Below are 15,925 nucleotides of genomic sequence, written 5' to 3'. Positions count from 1 at the left end.
AGCCTGGGATCGAACCCTGGTCTGTAGTGATGCCTTAGACCACTGCACCAAATAGAAGGCCATACATTTATATTTTTGTTCAGTGTAAAATTCCCTATGGGAAAACGATTGGAACCATTTCAGTTTTACCGCTAGGTTTTATGGGTATTATGACACCTCCACTGTGGGGCGCTATAGACGTACAGTCACTGTCCAGAATTCAGTTTCCATTAAAAAAACAACATCTGAACAGTAGGCTACAGTTCCTTAGACATGCCATAGGTCTATTTGAAGTCCCCATATAGCGCCTCACAATAGTCATACATAAAAGCCGGCACAGCTATCATCCTCCTTTACCCTTTCACCAGATCTTTCCCAAACATACATTATCTGGCCCTCCCTTCTTCTCTTTATTTTCAACTCTCCATTTTGCAGCTTTTCTCTTATTGAATTAAATGCAGACATTGTCCTTTTTGCCTCTGTGGATCGTTAACCTTTTCTACTGGTTCCTAAAAGCATTTGGCGATTGACGTGTAGGATATTACAGTTACCCCTCGATCACACCAACAGTGTCATTGCATTTTGGTACACCAGAAGTACATTTGTGATGCTGCACTGTGTGCTGTTCAATATTTTCAGCTGGTGCATTGCATTACCATGCGTGTGCTGGTACAAATTGAATTTCATAAAAGTTCCCCATGGCAGGGGTGGCACCATGGAGAGGCCAAATGATAATGACTAGTGTGTAGTTTGAAATGAGAAGATGCTGTTTGAACAACTGGAAATGTATCTCTGGTAAAAATGACACTGGGACAATTCATCATTACTACACTTGGGTAGTGTGCCCTCTTGGATAGTTTTCACGAAACCATCCAACACAACTGTTCTGTGCATAATATAGCATTGCATCATGCAGGGCAAGCTAGTAATTTGAAAGCTGAAACTCTAGCCTTTAGCTCAGTGAGGATGTTGCCTGTAATCCATGGCTTTTAGTTGGGATATGTACGTACGGTCACTGTGGGGACGATGTCGTCGATATACAGTTGAAGTCGGAAGTTTACATACACCTTAGCCAAATACATTAAACTCAGTTTTTCACAATTCCTGACATTTAATCCTAGTAAAAATTCCCTGTTTTAGGTCATTTATGATCACCACTTTATTTTAAGAATGTGAAATGTCAGAATAATAGTTGAGAAAATAATTAATTTCAGATGTTATTCTTTCATCACATTGGTCAAAAGTTGGTCAAAAGTTTACATACATTCAATTAGTATTTTGTAGCATTGCCTTTAACTTGTAGCCTTCCACAAGCTTCGCACAGTAAGTTGGAGGAATTTTGGCCCATTTCTCCTGACAGAGCTGGTGTAACTGAGTCAGGTTTGTAGGCCTCCTTGCTCACACATGTTTTTCAGTTCTGCCCATACATTTTCTATAGGATTGAGGTCAGGGCTTTGTGATGGCCACTCCAATACCTTGACTTTGTTGTCCTTAAGCCATTCTGCCACAACTTTGGAAGTATGCTTGGTGTCATTGTCCATTTGGAAGACCCATTTGTGACCAAGCTTTAACTTCTTGACTGATGTCTTGAGATGTTGCTTCAATATATCCACATAATTTTCCATCCTCATGATGCCATCTATTTTTTGAAGTGCACCAGTTCCTTATGCAGCAAAGCACCCCCACAACATGATACTGCCACCCCCATGCTTCATGGATGGGATGCTGTTCTTCAACTTGCAAGCCTCCCCCTTTTCCTACAAACATAATGATGGTCATTATGGCCAAACAGTTATATTTTTGTTTCTCTGAAAAGTACGATCTTTGTCCCCATGTGCAGTTGCAAACCGTAGTCTGGCTTTTTATGGCGGTTTTGGAGCAGTGGCTTCAACCTTGCTGAGCGGCCTTTCGGGTTATGTCGATATAGGACTCGTTTTTAACTGTAGATATAGATAATTTTGTACCTGTTTCCTCCAGCATCTTCACAAGGTCCTTTGCTATTGTTCTGGGATTGATTTGCACTTATCGCACCAAAGTACGTTCATCTCTAGGAGACAGAACACGTCTCCTTCCTGAGTGGTTTGACGGCTGCGTGGTCCCATGGTGTTTATAATTGCTTACCATTGTTTGTACAGATGAACATCCACAGGTACACCTCCAATGGACTCAAATGATGTCAATTAGCCTATCAGAAGCTTCTAAATTCATGACATAATTTTCTGGAATTTTCCAAGCTGTTTAAAGGCACAGTCAACTCAGTGTATGTAAACTTCTGACCCACTGGAATTGTGATACAGTGAATAATAAGTGAAATAATCTGTCTGTAAACAATTTCTGGAAAAATGTCTTGTGTCATGCACAAAGTTGATGTCCAAACCGACTTGCAAAAAATATAGTTTGTTAACAAGAAATGTGTGGAGTGGTTGAAAAATCAGTTTTAATGACTCCAACCTAATTGTATGTAAACTTCCGACTTCAACTGTACTTATTAATGCAGCCGGTCACTGGTGTGGTAAACTCCTCAATGCCATCGGATGAATCCCGGGACAAATTCCAGTCTGTGCTAGCGAAACAGTCCTGTAGCTTAACATGCCCTTTATCGGACCACTTCCGTATTGAGTGCTTCACTGGTACTTCCTGTTTGAGTTTTTGCTTGTAAGCAGGAATCAGGAGTTATGGTCAGAATTTCCAAATGAAGGGAGAGGGAGAGCTATGTATGTGCGTGTCTGTGTGTGGAGTAATGGTGATCAATATTTTTTTTGCCATTAGTTTCACAGGTGACATGCTACTAGAAATAAGGTGAGACAGATTTCAGTTTTCCTGCATTTAAATCATCGCCCACTAGGAGCACCGCCACTGGGTGAGCATGGCCTAGTCTCGCATTGCCATACCTCCAAAATCACGTTGTGAAATCTGTGCATCGAGCAGGAGCAGAGGACACAGGGGAAAACATGCTTTTCGACATGTATCACTCAGAGACACCCGGGCACATAAAACTGCACATCAGCGCAGCCTTGAAAGATGAGTCATCTAATCTCAGAGTTGTGATGACTCCTTCAGCACTGGGAATGGTGGTAGACTTTATGGGTGTCCATGTATACATTCAGTTACACAAAACTATGGACCACCACAAGACCTTGAGTCCTACATGCAGGCATATGGAAGAGCAGGGAGGGATGGAACAATCTTACTTATACTGTACAATAGAAGACAGCTTGTTGGAATTTCATATAAAATGAGACTGTATGTGTCAAACAGTACCAGCTGCAGGCGGGTGAAACTGTTACAGCTCTTTGATGAGTTCACACAACCAATATCACCCAAACACGACTGCTGTGACTATTGTGCTACCTAATGCAACTGCATGGACGTATGTTAGGGCAATTAAAGTCCTATGAAGAAGCATGCAGGACAACTATTACAACCAAGACATAGGCTGGCCAGTGAAGAGCATAGGCAATACCTGAGAGAGAAATGATATTACTTTGCACTTGAGAAGGCGCACACAGGTGTTCATGGGAATGTCTCTGTTTATTGCACATCAGCCAATGAGGGTAACCCTAAAAAAAGAATCCAAAACATTCGGAGGGCAATTCCTTTACTTTTCTGAATTGAGGACATTTTTTCTGCTCTGCCCATTACTGACAAGAGACATACAATAGCCCTACTGTCTATCATCACTCTGCACGGTTGCATGCACACAATAATGTGATAATTGTGGATAGGATAATATAAGTTTGCTTAAAATGTTACATGCTTTGCAAGAAGAATGATTTCCCTAATAATCCTGCTTACATGGACACATCTGAAATCAGGCTACAGATGGGACATTTGATACATGCAGAAAATCGGCAATCAAAATAAACGTTCTACCACAGTGACCATGTTATTTTTGCAAGGCTATTTGATTCTGAGTTCGGACATATAAAGTTTACATGTGAACTATTTATAAAATGCATACTTGAACTCACTTCACTCACGCATAAAAGGTGGGTTTACGCTACCCGGTGATGTCAAATGCACATATCAAATACACATCTAGAACATTGATTAAGTTATTTACATGTACTAATACATCGAAAGATTGCGCAGAAAACCAGGTGTTTTAATCGACATATGCTTACGTCGATTATGACCTTACGACAATTAAGATAAGTAGAGTAAGGTGTTTGTATGATTAATACCATACTCATTCTTCTACCACAATCAGTTTAATATTGAATTATTAGTCTGCATGTAAACATACATAGTGTTCATCATCCCCCAAAACCTGAGTGATGATGATTAGGATGATGATTCAGTGTTGGGACAATTTGGGGCTTTTGCAAACATGACCATGTATACATGAGGACTTTTAACATGCTGTGTTGACTAATACTGTTTCATCTTCTTAACAAACAAGACTTACAGTATGTAGTCTAGAGTATTATTGTTGTGGAAACAGGCCCATTTACCATTGAGCTGTATGGAAAAGTATAATGTTTGCCATACTCACTGTAAATAAATAATTTAGCTTAAAGGCTTGTTCTAATAGTCATTTTCAGTTATCTAAAGTATAAAGTGAGCCAAGATGTGACCTGTCACCCATAGTTACTTGTTCATAGTCAATTGACTTCAATAAATTATCCAGATTTGGAAACGTCAATGCTTAGTGGATTGTCTGACTTTATTGTAAATGAACTTGTAGTTGCCATATTTGGATGAAATAGGTAACAAAGTGTACTACTAAAAAAACTTTAAACAATTTTCAAATTAGAACAAGAGTGGGCTTTCCCCTCATTGTTGGCCCAGATAATTGGGAAAAGGCTATAGCAGTTGTGTTACTGCTCATGCACGGTGTACACATCACAGCCAATAAAACGTATTCCTATATAAAGTTTCAGACAGTAAAAACAGGAAGAATGTTAACAGTGCATAACATTGTAAGTAGAGCTGGGGCCACTAACCAAAATGTTGCTGGTTTGAATCCAAGAGCCGGCAAAGTGAAAAATCTGCTGTTCTGCCCTCGAAAAGGCAGTTAACCCCCAACAACAACTGCTCCCCGAGCACCGATGATGTTGATTAAGGCAGCCCTCCACACCTTAAATGCGGAAGACACATTTCGGTTGAATTGCATTCAGTTAAACAAAATTCTAATTCAAACACATAATTACACAAAAAAATGGTATATAGAATATTTTCAGTTTAAAAAAAATCACAAATAAATTAAACAAAGAATGTAACGTTATAAAAGTAAATACACATGTTTTGTGTACATTGTTGACTTCTTTCCTTACTTTTCTAACTATGGCATTTAAGATAACAATTTCCATCCTAGGATCTCAGTACTGCAGCTAAAATGAACTGTCAACGTTTGTGTCTCCGTGAGATTGTTCTTCTCATGGTGTAAGTTCAGTTTGTGGTTGCTGATCCACAAAACTAGTTACTCATAGTTCAATTTGTGAAACAGGTTTATTTGGATGCTCTGGAAGCTTGGGTAGAGCCTGCCAGATGTCAAAGTGAACACCTTCTGATCAAGAAGCACACTGTATGGTTGATGTCCTCATATCCACTTGAGATTGAGTGCTTTCCAGACTCTGCCTTCAGCTCACAGTCTTTATCAAATCGCTACATGAGGTCTGTCTGCTATCCAATGGTCCTGCTGACTTTCTGTGGAATGTCAAACTGGACATGGGCCCCTTGATGTTGGATGAGGTCTTTTGTGAGGCGTACACGTTGTTCACAGTTCTTGCATCAAATACTATTGTTTCTGGGCTTTAAAAAATATATATTTTACCTTTATTTGACTAGGCAAGTCAGTTAAGAACAAACTCTTATTTTCAATGATGGCCTAGGAACAGTGGGTTAACTGCCTGTTCAGGGGCAGAACAGGCAGATTTGTACCTTGTCAGCTCGGGGATTTGAACTTGCAACCTTCTGGTTACTAGTCCAACGCCCTAGCCACTAGGGCGTTGGACTAGGCTACCCTGCAGCCCCAGCTTATTAACTTGAAGATTATTTTCAATGGACCTGTTAGTATCCGTGACTTTGTACCAGAAGTAATGACCTTAAATGAAAAGAAAATAAGGTTTACATATCTGAGACTGCAGTCATACAGTATGCAGCACATTTGCAATGATAAACTTTGTGTGTGTGTAAAACAGAAAGGAAAACGCTGTGCTTTGCTGCTCATGCACCCAGGTGATATTTATTTATAACAACGTTTCGACCCTTAGGTCTTCATCAGGCATCAAACAACTTTGTGTATGTGCCACATAAAATGGGCTTTATCAGTTACTTAATTGTCAAGGGAAAAAACTAACTACAGTATGTATAAATGATCTAGGCTATGGACCTCGTAGGGTAATAGTTGAGTACCCCTGGCCTATTGCATTGACAAAATTTAGCTGTAGATAGCTGTGTTGTTTGAAGGTAGAGCACCTTAACTATGCAGTGATCACTTTCATTACAGTCGATGATACACCAAAACCCGGTGCTTGTAGCAGGTGAATTCATATATCTGGCGGCTCGTCATCTGGAGCTGGGTCCCTGAATAGGCCTCGTTTCGCAAGACTCTTGGTGCTTTCCTGAACAGACACTGCGGTACATCTTTTTGTTCTAGCTGGGACCATACAACATGCCTCAGATACCTCTTTTCCCGCCTCCCACACATGCAGTGACCTCACCCAGCTTAACTAGTGCGTCCAGAGATGCAACCTCTCTTATCGTCACTCAACTCCTAGGTTTACCTCCACTGTACCCGCACCCTACCATACCCGTCAGTACATTATGCCCTGAATCTAATCTACCACTTCCAGAAATCTGCTTCTTATATTCTCTGTTCCCAACGCTCTAGAAGACCAGTTTTGATAGCTTTTAGCCATACCCTCATCCTACTCCTCTATTCCTCAGGTGATGTGGAGGTTAACCTTTTCGGGCTAGGGGGCAGTATTTTCACATCCGGATGAAAAGCGTGCCCAAAGTAAACTGCCTGCTACTCAGGCCCAGAAGCTAGGATATGCATATAATTGCTAGATTTGGATAGAAAATTCTAAACCTGTTTGAATGATGTCTGTGAGTTTAACAGAACTGATATGGCAGGCAAAAACCTGAGAAAAATCCATCCAGGGAAAAAAAATTGAGGTCATTCTCTTTTCATTTACTTTCTATGGGGATCTAGATTTCTGTGGCACTTGCTTGCAGTTCCTATCGCTTCCACTGGATGTCACCAGTCTTTAGAAATTGGTTGATGTTTTTCCTTTGAGAAATGAAGAAGTAGGGCAGTTCAGAACGAGGGTTGAGTGAAGTGTACTAGGGGCGCGCGACCTGAAAGCTTGCACCACTTTGTTTTTATCCGCTATTGAACGCAGTATATTCTGTCTTAAATTGTATTGATTATTTACGTAAAAAAATACCTAAAGTTGTTTGAAATGTTTGGTACAAGTTGTTGCGAGAGTTGGAACCGGTGAGATTCTGGATCAAATAAATTGACATTTTGGAGCTATAATGATGGAATCGAACAAAAGGACAATTTGTGATGTTTATGGGACATATTGGAGTGCCAACAAAAGAAGATCTTCAAAGGTAAGACATTAATTATATCATTATTTCTGCGTTTTGTGTCACGCCTGGCGGGTTGAAATGTGAATGTCATGTGTTTGTTTGGTGGGGTGCTATCCTCAGATAATTGCGTGATTTGCTTTCGCCGTAAAGCCTTTTTGAAATCTGACACGTTGGCTAGGTAAGCTAGTTGAGAACAAGTTCTCATTTACAACTGCGACCTGGCCAAGATAAAGCAAAGCAGTGCGACACAAACAACAACAGAGTTACACATGAGGTGTTGGCTTTGGGGATGATCAGTGAGATACACCTGCTGGAACTTGTGCGTGTTGTTATCGTGACCAGTGAACTGAGATAAGTCGGAGCTTTACCTAGCACAGACTTATAGATGACCAGGAGCCAGTGGGTCTGGCGATGAATATGTAGCAAGGGCCAGCAGACTAGAGCATACAGGGTCGCAGTGGTGGGTGGTATAACGTGATTTGGTAACAAAACAGATGGCACTGTGATAAACTGCATCCAGTTTGCTGAGTAGAGTGTTGGAAGCTATTTTGTAGATGACACCGCCGAAGTCGAGGATCGGTAGGATAGTCAGTTTTACTAGGGTAAGTTTGGCGGCGTGAGTGAAGGTGGTTGGAGTAGCCTGCTATTGCAATCCGCCACAGGATGTTTTTGTGCTGGTCAAGGGCAGTCAGGTCTGGAGTGAACCAAGGGCTAGATCTGTTCTTAGTTCTGCATTTTTTGAATGGGGCATGCTTATCTAAGGTGAGAATTACTTTTAAAGAATGAACAGGCATCCTCTACTGACGGGATGAGGACAATATCCTTCCAGGATACCCGGGCCAGGTCGATTAGAAAGGCCTGCACGCAGAATTGTTTTAGGGAGCGTATGACAGTGATGATGGGTGGTCGTTTGACCGCGGACCCATAGCGGATACAGGCAATGAGGCAGTGATTGCTGAGACCCTGATTGAAAACAGCGGCGGTGTATTTGGAGGGCAAGTTGGTCAGGATAATGTCTGTGAGGGTGCCCATGTTTACGGATTTAGGGTTGTACCTGGTGGGTTCCTTGATGATTTGTGTGAGATTGAGGGCATCTAGCTTAGATTGTAGGACTGCCGGGGTGTTAAACATATCCCAGTTTAGGTCACCTAACAGAACAAACTCTGAAGCTAGATGGGGGGGCGATCAATTCACAAATGGTGTCCAGGGCACAGCTGGGAGCGGAGGGGGGTCAATAGCAGGCGGCAACAGAGAGAGACTTATTTCTGGAGAGGTTAATAGGTTTTAATTAGAAGTTCAAACTGTTTGAGTATAGACCTGGAAAGTATGACAGAACTTTGCAGGCTCTCTCTGCAGTAGATTGCAACTCCTCCCCGTTTGCAATTCTATATTGACGGAAAATGTTGTACCTGGGTATGGAAATCTCAGAATTGTTGGTGGCCTTCCTAAGCTAGGATTCTGACACGGCAAGGACATCAGGGTTGGCGGAGTGTGCAAAAGTAGTGAGTAAAGCAAACTTAGGGAGGAGGCTTTGATGTTGACATGCATGAAACCAAGGTTTTTTCGATCACAGAAGTCAACAAATGAGGGTGCCTGGGGACATGCAGGGCCTGGGTGAAAATACTGCCCCCTAGCACGAAAAGGTTAACCTCCACATCACCCGAGGAACAGAGGAGGAGTAGGATGAGGGTACGGCTAAAGGCTATCAAAACTGGTCACCTAGAGCATTGGGGACAAAGAATAAAAGGTGCAGATTTCTGGGCTTGGTAGAATAGATTCAGGGCATAATGTGCAGACAGGGGTATGGTGGAATGCGGGTACAGCGGCGATAAGCCCAGGCACTGAGTGATGATAAGAGAGGTTGTATCTCTGGATAAGCTGGATATAATGGGTTAGGTCACCGCATGTGTGGGACGTGGGACAAAGGAGGTATCAGAGGTATAATGAGTGGAACTAGGGGCTCCATTGTAAACTAAAACAATGATAACTAACCTAAACAATAGTATACAAGGCATATTGACATATGAGAGAGACATACAGCGAGGCATAAAGTAATCACAGGTGTTGATTTGTAGAGCTGGCTAAGACAACAGCTAATCAGCTAAAACAACAGGTAAAATGGCGATGAATGGGCAGAGGGTCGGTTAACGACACACAGAGACTGAGTTCGCGGCTGGGGCCGGCAGATGAAAAATAAATGAATAAACAGAATGGAGTACTGTGATTAATGGAGGTATTGTAGTTGTAGTAATTTAGTTTTCTATCTGGGAGATGCGCCTGGCTCACGGCTAACTGGTGCTAGCTTCGGGGCAGGGGCGTTAGCCACTATAGCCACTCGGTAGCAGCGGTGATCCAGTGTCAAGGTCCAGAGCTTACGGCAAGGATCCGGTGGAGTAGTGTGTTCTAGCCGTGTTTGGGTGGAGTCCGGGTGAACAACTGAGTAGACCGGGAGGTGGGCCTCGGGGATAGCTTCGATACTGGGTAACTCGGTGGGTGCTAGCTAGCTGTGAATATCAGGAGAATGGTCCAGGGAGAGACAGTCCGTTACTGGTAGGCTGGCGAGTATTATCCAGGCTAAAAAAATAAAAAAAGTTGGTACTGGTACCTGTGCAGAAGGTAAAGGCCGCTAGCAGTGGCTAACAATGACTAAATAGCTTGTAGCTAATTAGCTGGTTAGCTTCTGATGGCTATGTGGTTCTTGCGATAAGGTCTAAAAGTTACAAATAATAGCGGTTCCGTATCACATTGGGTGAGGCAGGTTACCCGAAGGTATAATTGAACTAAAATGGAGAAGAGATGGAAAATAAAATTGAAATATATACAAAAAAGACGAAAAAATACAACAGTACACGAAAGGACGAACAAAACACGTCTGCACTGCTACGCCATCTTGGAGCTGGGGTCTGACTCATTTTACTCACAGCCCTAATATAAAACAATATATAATAGGATTCACACTGAGTGAGTTAATATTCAAAGTACTACGCTGAAGACTCTAATAACAACCAAATATTTATCAGATTCGGCCAAGTGGATAAAGATTGGATTTCTGAGTGTGGTAAATGAGAGAGGGAGGAGAGGGATTTCTTAATGAAAGAAAGAGGAGAAGGAAGGGAGAGAGAATAAGAGAGACTAAAGAGAGAAAGATGAGGAATGAGCGATTAAGGAGAGATAACATAGGGATTTTAAATGATAGAGGAGAGTGGAATGAAATAATGACCAGGAGAAAGAGAAGGTGTAATGAAAGAGAAAAGAGAGCGGAGTGGGATCGATGAGAGGTAAGCTTAGCTTAACTGAGTAGGTATCAGAGCAGACAGTTCAGAGAAGCCTGGGATAGGAAGGGGATTTCACACTACTACACGCACACTCAGACTCATGACCCAATGTGACCTTCTCTGTCAGTCTATATGTTCACAGCAGAAGCGACAATGACAGAACATTGATCCCACATCACCTGTATATTATCTGAGAGTAATAGACTACCACCATGTGAGTGACAATAAAACTGATTGACTATTAGCTATATTGAATTCAGTGTATATAGTCACAGATGGCTGACATTGTTATAGTGTAGCTCTGAGTTATAAAGCTGTCAGAATAATTCAAACAGACAGTTTTGACAATGTGTTACCCTGTTGGCAGTCCATTGCCAAACGAGTAATCGTTTCTAGCAGAGCATTATGTATAAGCGGCATAAACTCCAGTGGATTATGTTCTGACCAGGCGTTATTAGAATGGATTGTCGTTTAATTTCTATTGAAATTTCCAACCGTCCACTAGGGCGTTGCAGATGGAGGTGAGGATAGGCTAAAACCGCGAGCTACAGCTCTGAACATCACAGGTTCAATTGCAGTGCTAGGCACTCATTTTTGTGTGTGAAGTTTTCTGTTTTAACCATAACCAGTAGAAATGAATGTATAAACTTAATCCTAATGTCTAAATTTAAATCATGCTACAGAGTATTGAAAACTCCCTCATTTTTTAAACCACCCATTTTGGACTCAAAGTTTCAATGTATAGTCCAGACATGAACCATCTGTAGTAATCTCCTATCATATAAAGCCACAAAATCCTTTCATACAATTCTTAAAAGATTTTGTTTACACAAGTTCCTTCATTTATATCATAACCGCCATCCATAAAAGTCAGTACTGTGCAGCCGTCTTCATCGATCTGGCCAAGGCTTTCAACTCTGTCAATCACTGTATTCTTATCTGCAGACTCAATAGCCTTATTTTATCAAATGACTGCCTCTCCTGGTTCACCAACTACTTCGCAGACAGAGTACAGTGTGTCAAATCGGAGAGCCTGTTGTCCGGACCTCTGGCAGTCTCTATGGGGATACCACAGGGTTCAATTCTCGAGCTGACGCTTTCTCTGTATATATATCAATGATGTCGCTCTTGCTGCGGGTGATTCCCTGATCCACCTCTACGCAGACGACACCATTCTGTGTCCATCTGGCCCTTCTTTGGACACTGTGTTAACTAACCTCCAAACAAGCTTCAATGCCATACAACACTCCTTCCGTGGCCTCCAACTGCTCTTTAAACACTAGTAAAACCAAATGCATGCTTTTCAACCATTTGCTGCCCACACCCGCTCGCCTGACTAGCAACACTACCCTGGACGGTTCTGACCTAGAATATGTGGACAACTATAAATACCTAGGTGTCTGGCTAGACTGTAAACCCTCCTTCCAGACTCATATTAAAGATCTCCAATCCAAATCTAGAATTGGCTTTCTATTTCGCAACAAAGCCTACTTCCCTCACGCCCCCAAACTTACCCTCGTAAAACTGACTATCCTACTGCTCCTCGACTTTGGCGATGTCATCTACAAAACAGCTTCCAATACTCTACTCAGCAAACTGGATGCAGTCTAGCACAGTGCCATCCGTTTTGTTACCATATGCCACCCACCACTGCGACCTGTATGCTCTCGTCGGCTGCCCTCGCTACATATTCGTCGCCAGACCCACTGGCTCCAGGTCAGCTGGGTAAAGCTCCGCATTATCTCAGTTCACGATAACAACATCCACCCGTAGCACACGTTCCAGCAGGTATAGCCCACCTGTAACGGTTCTCGTTGGTGGAAGGAGAGGAGGACCAAAATGCAGCGTGGTAAGTGTTCATCATGTTTTAATAGAACAAACTGAACACTACACAAAATAATTACGAAATACACAAAATAATAACAAAATAATAACGAAGAGAAAACAAAACAGTTCTGCCAGGTGAACAGACACTAAACATAAATTAAACACCCACAACCAAAATGGGGAAAACAGGCTACCTCTCAATCAGAGACAATGAACGACACCTGCCTCTGATTGAGAACCATATTAGGCCAAACACATAGAAATATAACAACATAGAAAAAAGTACATAGACTACCCACCCCAACTCACGCCCTGACCAACCTAACACAAAGACATTAAAAAGGAACTGAGGTCAGAACGTGACACCACCCAATCTACCTACCTCATTCCCATACTGTTTTTATTTGATTTACTTTTCTGCTCTTTTGTACACCAGTATCTCTACATGCACATCATCATCTGCTCATTTATCACTCCATTGTTGATCTGCTAAATTGTAATTATTGCCTCCCTACCTCATGCCTTTGTGCACACTGTATCTAGACTTTTTTCTACTGTGTCATTGACTTGTTTATTGTGTTATTGGCTTGTTTATTGTTTACTCCATGTGTAACTCTGTGTTGTTGTCTGTGTCACACTGCTTTGCTTTGTTTTGGTCAGGTCGCAGTTGCAAATGAGAACTTGTTCCCAACTTGCCTACCTAGTGAAATAAAGGTGAAATAAAATAAAGATGAAGTTGCACTTAGACACTTATCTAAGATCTGTTTTGGAGGTTAAGCTGATTCAAGACCTGTGCCTAATGCCAACTGGAACAGTTGAAGTTCCTCTAAGCCTTCACAGTATTACTCAACCTGCAATTGTAGTGGGTGGTAAAACTAGCTTGCCTTTTAGGAGTTCCTCTCAATACTCTATTGCCCTGGACGGCTGAGATAGCAAAGGGCTCTTGGTCCCTGCCCCCAACACCACCTAAATCTATTCTGTACGTGTGAGTGAGGAAGGCTCACTGTAGTAGGCTTCTGTAGTGAGGAAGGCTTCATGATTTTTAGCTATCACAGTGACAGCCTGAAGTAAGATAGTGTGTGTACTAGCAGGTCTGACAAACCTACCTAGTGACCCCTCCCTCATTAAACCTTACAGAATAGGTGAGAAACCCCTACTCCAGGTTAACAACTCAATGTTATTTATAAAACCTCTGTATTTATTTTCAATTATGAAGTTTGACAGAATAAAGAAAATGGTTAGTTTACTTGTAAGCATCAATGTTATTTTCATTTATGAATATCCTCTAAATACCTAATGCACATTTCTCCTCAATAAGACAAATGATAAAATGTCTGTTTAAACCTTTAAACAGATTCAATAACGCTTTCCTTTCATCACAAGTATTTCAACATCACCCTTTAAACCTAGTGATGTCACGTTCTGACCTTAGTTCCTTTGTTTTGTCTTTGTTTTAGTATGGTCAGTGCGTGAGTTGGGGTGGGCAGTCTATGTTCTTTTTTCTATAATTTGGGATTTCTGTGTTTGGCCTGGTATGGTTCTCAATCAGAAGCAGCTGTCAATCGTTGTCCCTGATTGAGAACCAAACTTAGGTAGCCTGGTTTCACCTTTGTGTGGTGGGTGATTATTTTCTGTTCAGTGTTTTTTGTATTCACCGTTCAGGACTGTTTTGTTTCGTTCCCGTTATTTTGTGTTCATGATAATAAATTATCAATATGGACACTTACCACGCTGCGCATTGGTCCTCCTCTTCTTCCACCAACAACGGCCGTTACAAGTGATCAACCTTAAGAGGTGTGCTGAGGAGTCGGACAAAACAAGTATCGTAATGGATATGGGCAATTGGGCAGTTGTTAACTTTGTACAAGTGACAAGTCATGCTCTGAGAGAGGTCAGAGAGCGTGTCAGCCTGCTGGAACCGCCCCTTTCCTGCAAACTGTATAAATGATGGGTAAGAAATTAACATAGCAGAACAGAAATGAGTGAAGCTGCAGCTACACGTTTAAAGAGGTTTGAACTTTGAATCTCAACATGAGGTAGCAAAGAAATGTGGCAAAGAAATTAACGTCATGTCCTGAATACAAAGCGTTACGTTTGGCGCAAATCTAACACAACACATCACTGAGTACCACTCTTAATATTTTCAAGCATGGTGGTGGTTGCATCATGTTATGGGTGTGCTTGTCAACAGCAAGGACAAGGGAGTTTTTTAAAAATAAAAATAAACAGAATAGAGCTAAGCACATGCAAAAGCCTAGAAGAAAACCTGGTTCAGTCTGCTTTCCTACAGGCACTGGGGGACAAATTCACCTTACAGCAGGACAATAACCTATAACACAAGGCCAAATATACATTGTAGTTGCTTACCAAGATGACACCAAATGTTCGTCAGTGGCCGAGTTACAGTTTTGACTTAAATTGTCTTGGAAATCTATGGCAAGACTTGAAAATGTCTGTCTAGCAATAATCAACAACCAACTTGACAGAGCTTGAAGAATGTTTTAAAGAATAATGTGCAAATAATGTACAGTTCAGGTGTACAACGCTCTTAGATGTACCAAGAAAGATTCACAGCTGTAATATCTGCCAAAGGTGATTATAACATGTATTTACTCAGGGGTGTGAATACTTGTGTAAAGGAGATATAAATACATTTGCAAATATTTCTAAAAGTTAGAAGCACAGGGTCAGTCACAATGCAATGCCCCTTGAGCAGTGCCTTGTTCAACGGCAGAGAACAGCACCTGGAGTCTGAACCACCAACACCCTGGTTACTGTTCAGTGGTCCATCTTGAGATTCATTGCAAGAAGTAGAATGGACACAATCAGGAAGGGACAAGGAACTCACTTTAGACTATTGATTTACAACTGAGTTTTGACAGTTGACAGAGACTGAGAGAGAGATCTGTATCGTGTGTTTTTTTAAATTTCACCTTAATTTAACGAGGTAGAGAACCAGCTAGTTGAGAACAATATCTCATTTACAACTGCAACCTGGCCAAGATAAAGCAAAGCAGTTCGACACGTACAACAGCACAGAGTTACACATGGGATAAACACACATACAGTCAATAATACAGTAGGGGAAAAAGTCTATATACATTGTGTGCAAATGAGGTAAGTTAAGGGAGGCAAGGCAATAAATAGGCCATGGTGGTGAAGTAATTACAATATAGCAATTAAACGCGGGAATGGTAGAATTCAGGCTGGAATTTATAGATCAGACAGTCAGAGTCTCTGCCTCCACTGCGTTATGTGTCCACTACTATCACTAGTGGTGATTATTACAATTTACATTACCT

This window comes from Oncorhynchus kisutch, linkage group LG11, assembly GCF_002021735.2.
Source record: "Oncorhynchus kisutch isolate 150728-3 linkage group LG11, Okis_V2, whole genome shotgun sequence".
In the NCBI taxonomy this organism is placed as follows: Eukaryota; Metazoa; Chordata; class Actinopteri; order Salmoniformes; family Salmonidae; genus Oncorhynchus; species Oncorhynchus kisutch.
This window is presented reverse-complemented; position numbering follows the sequence as displayed.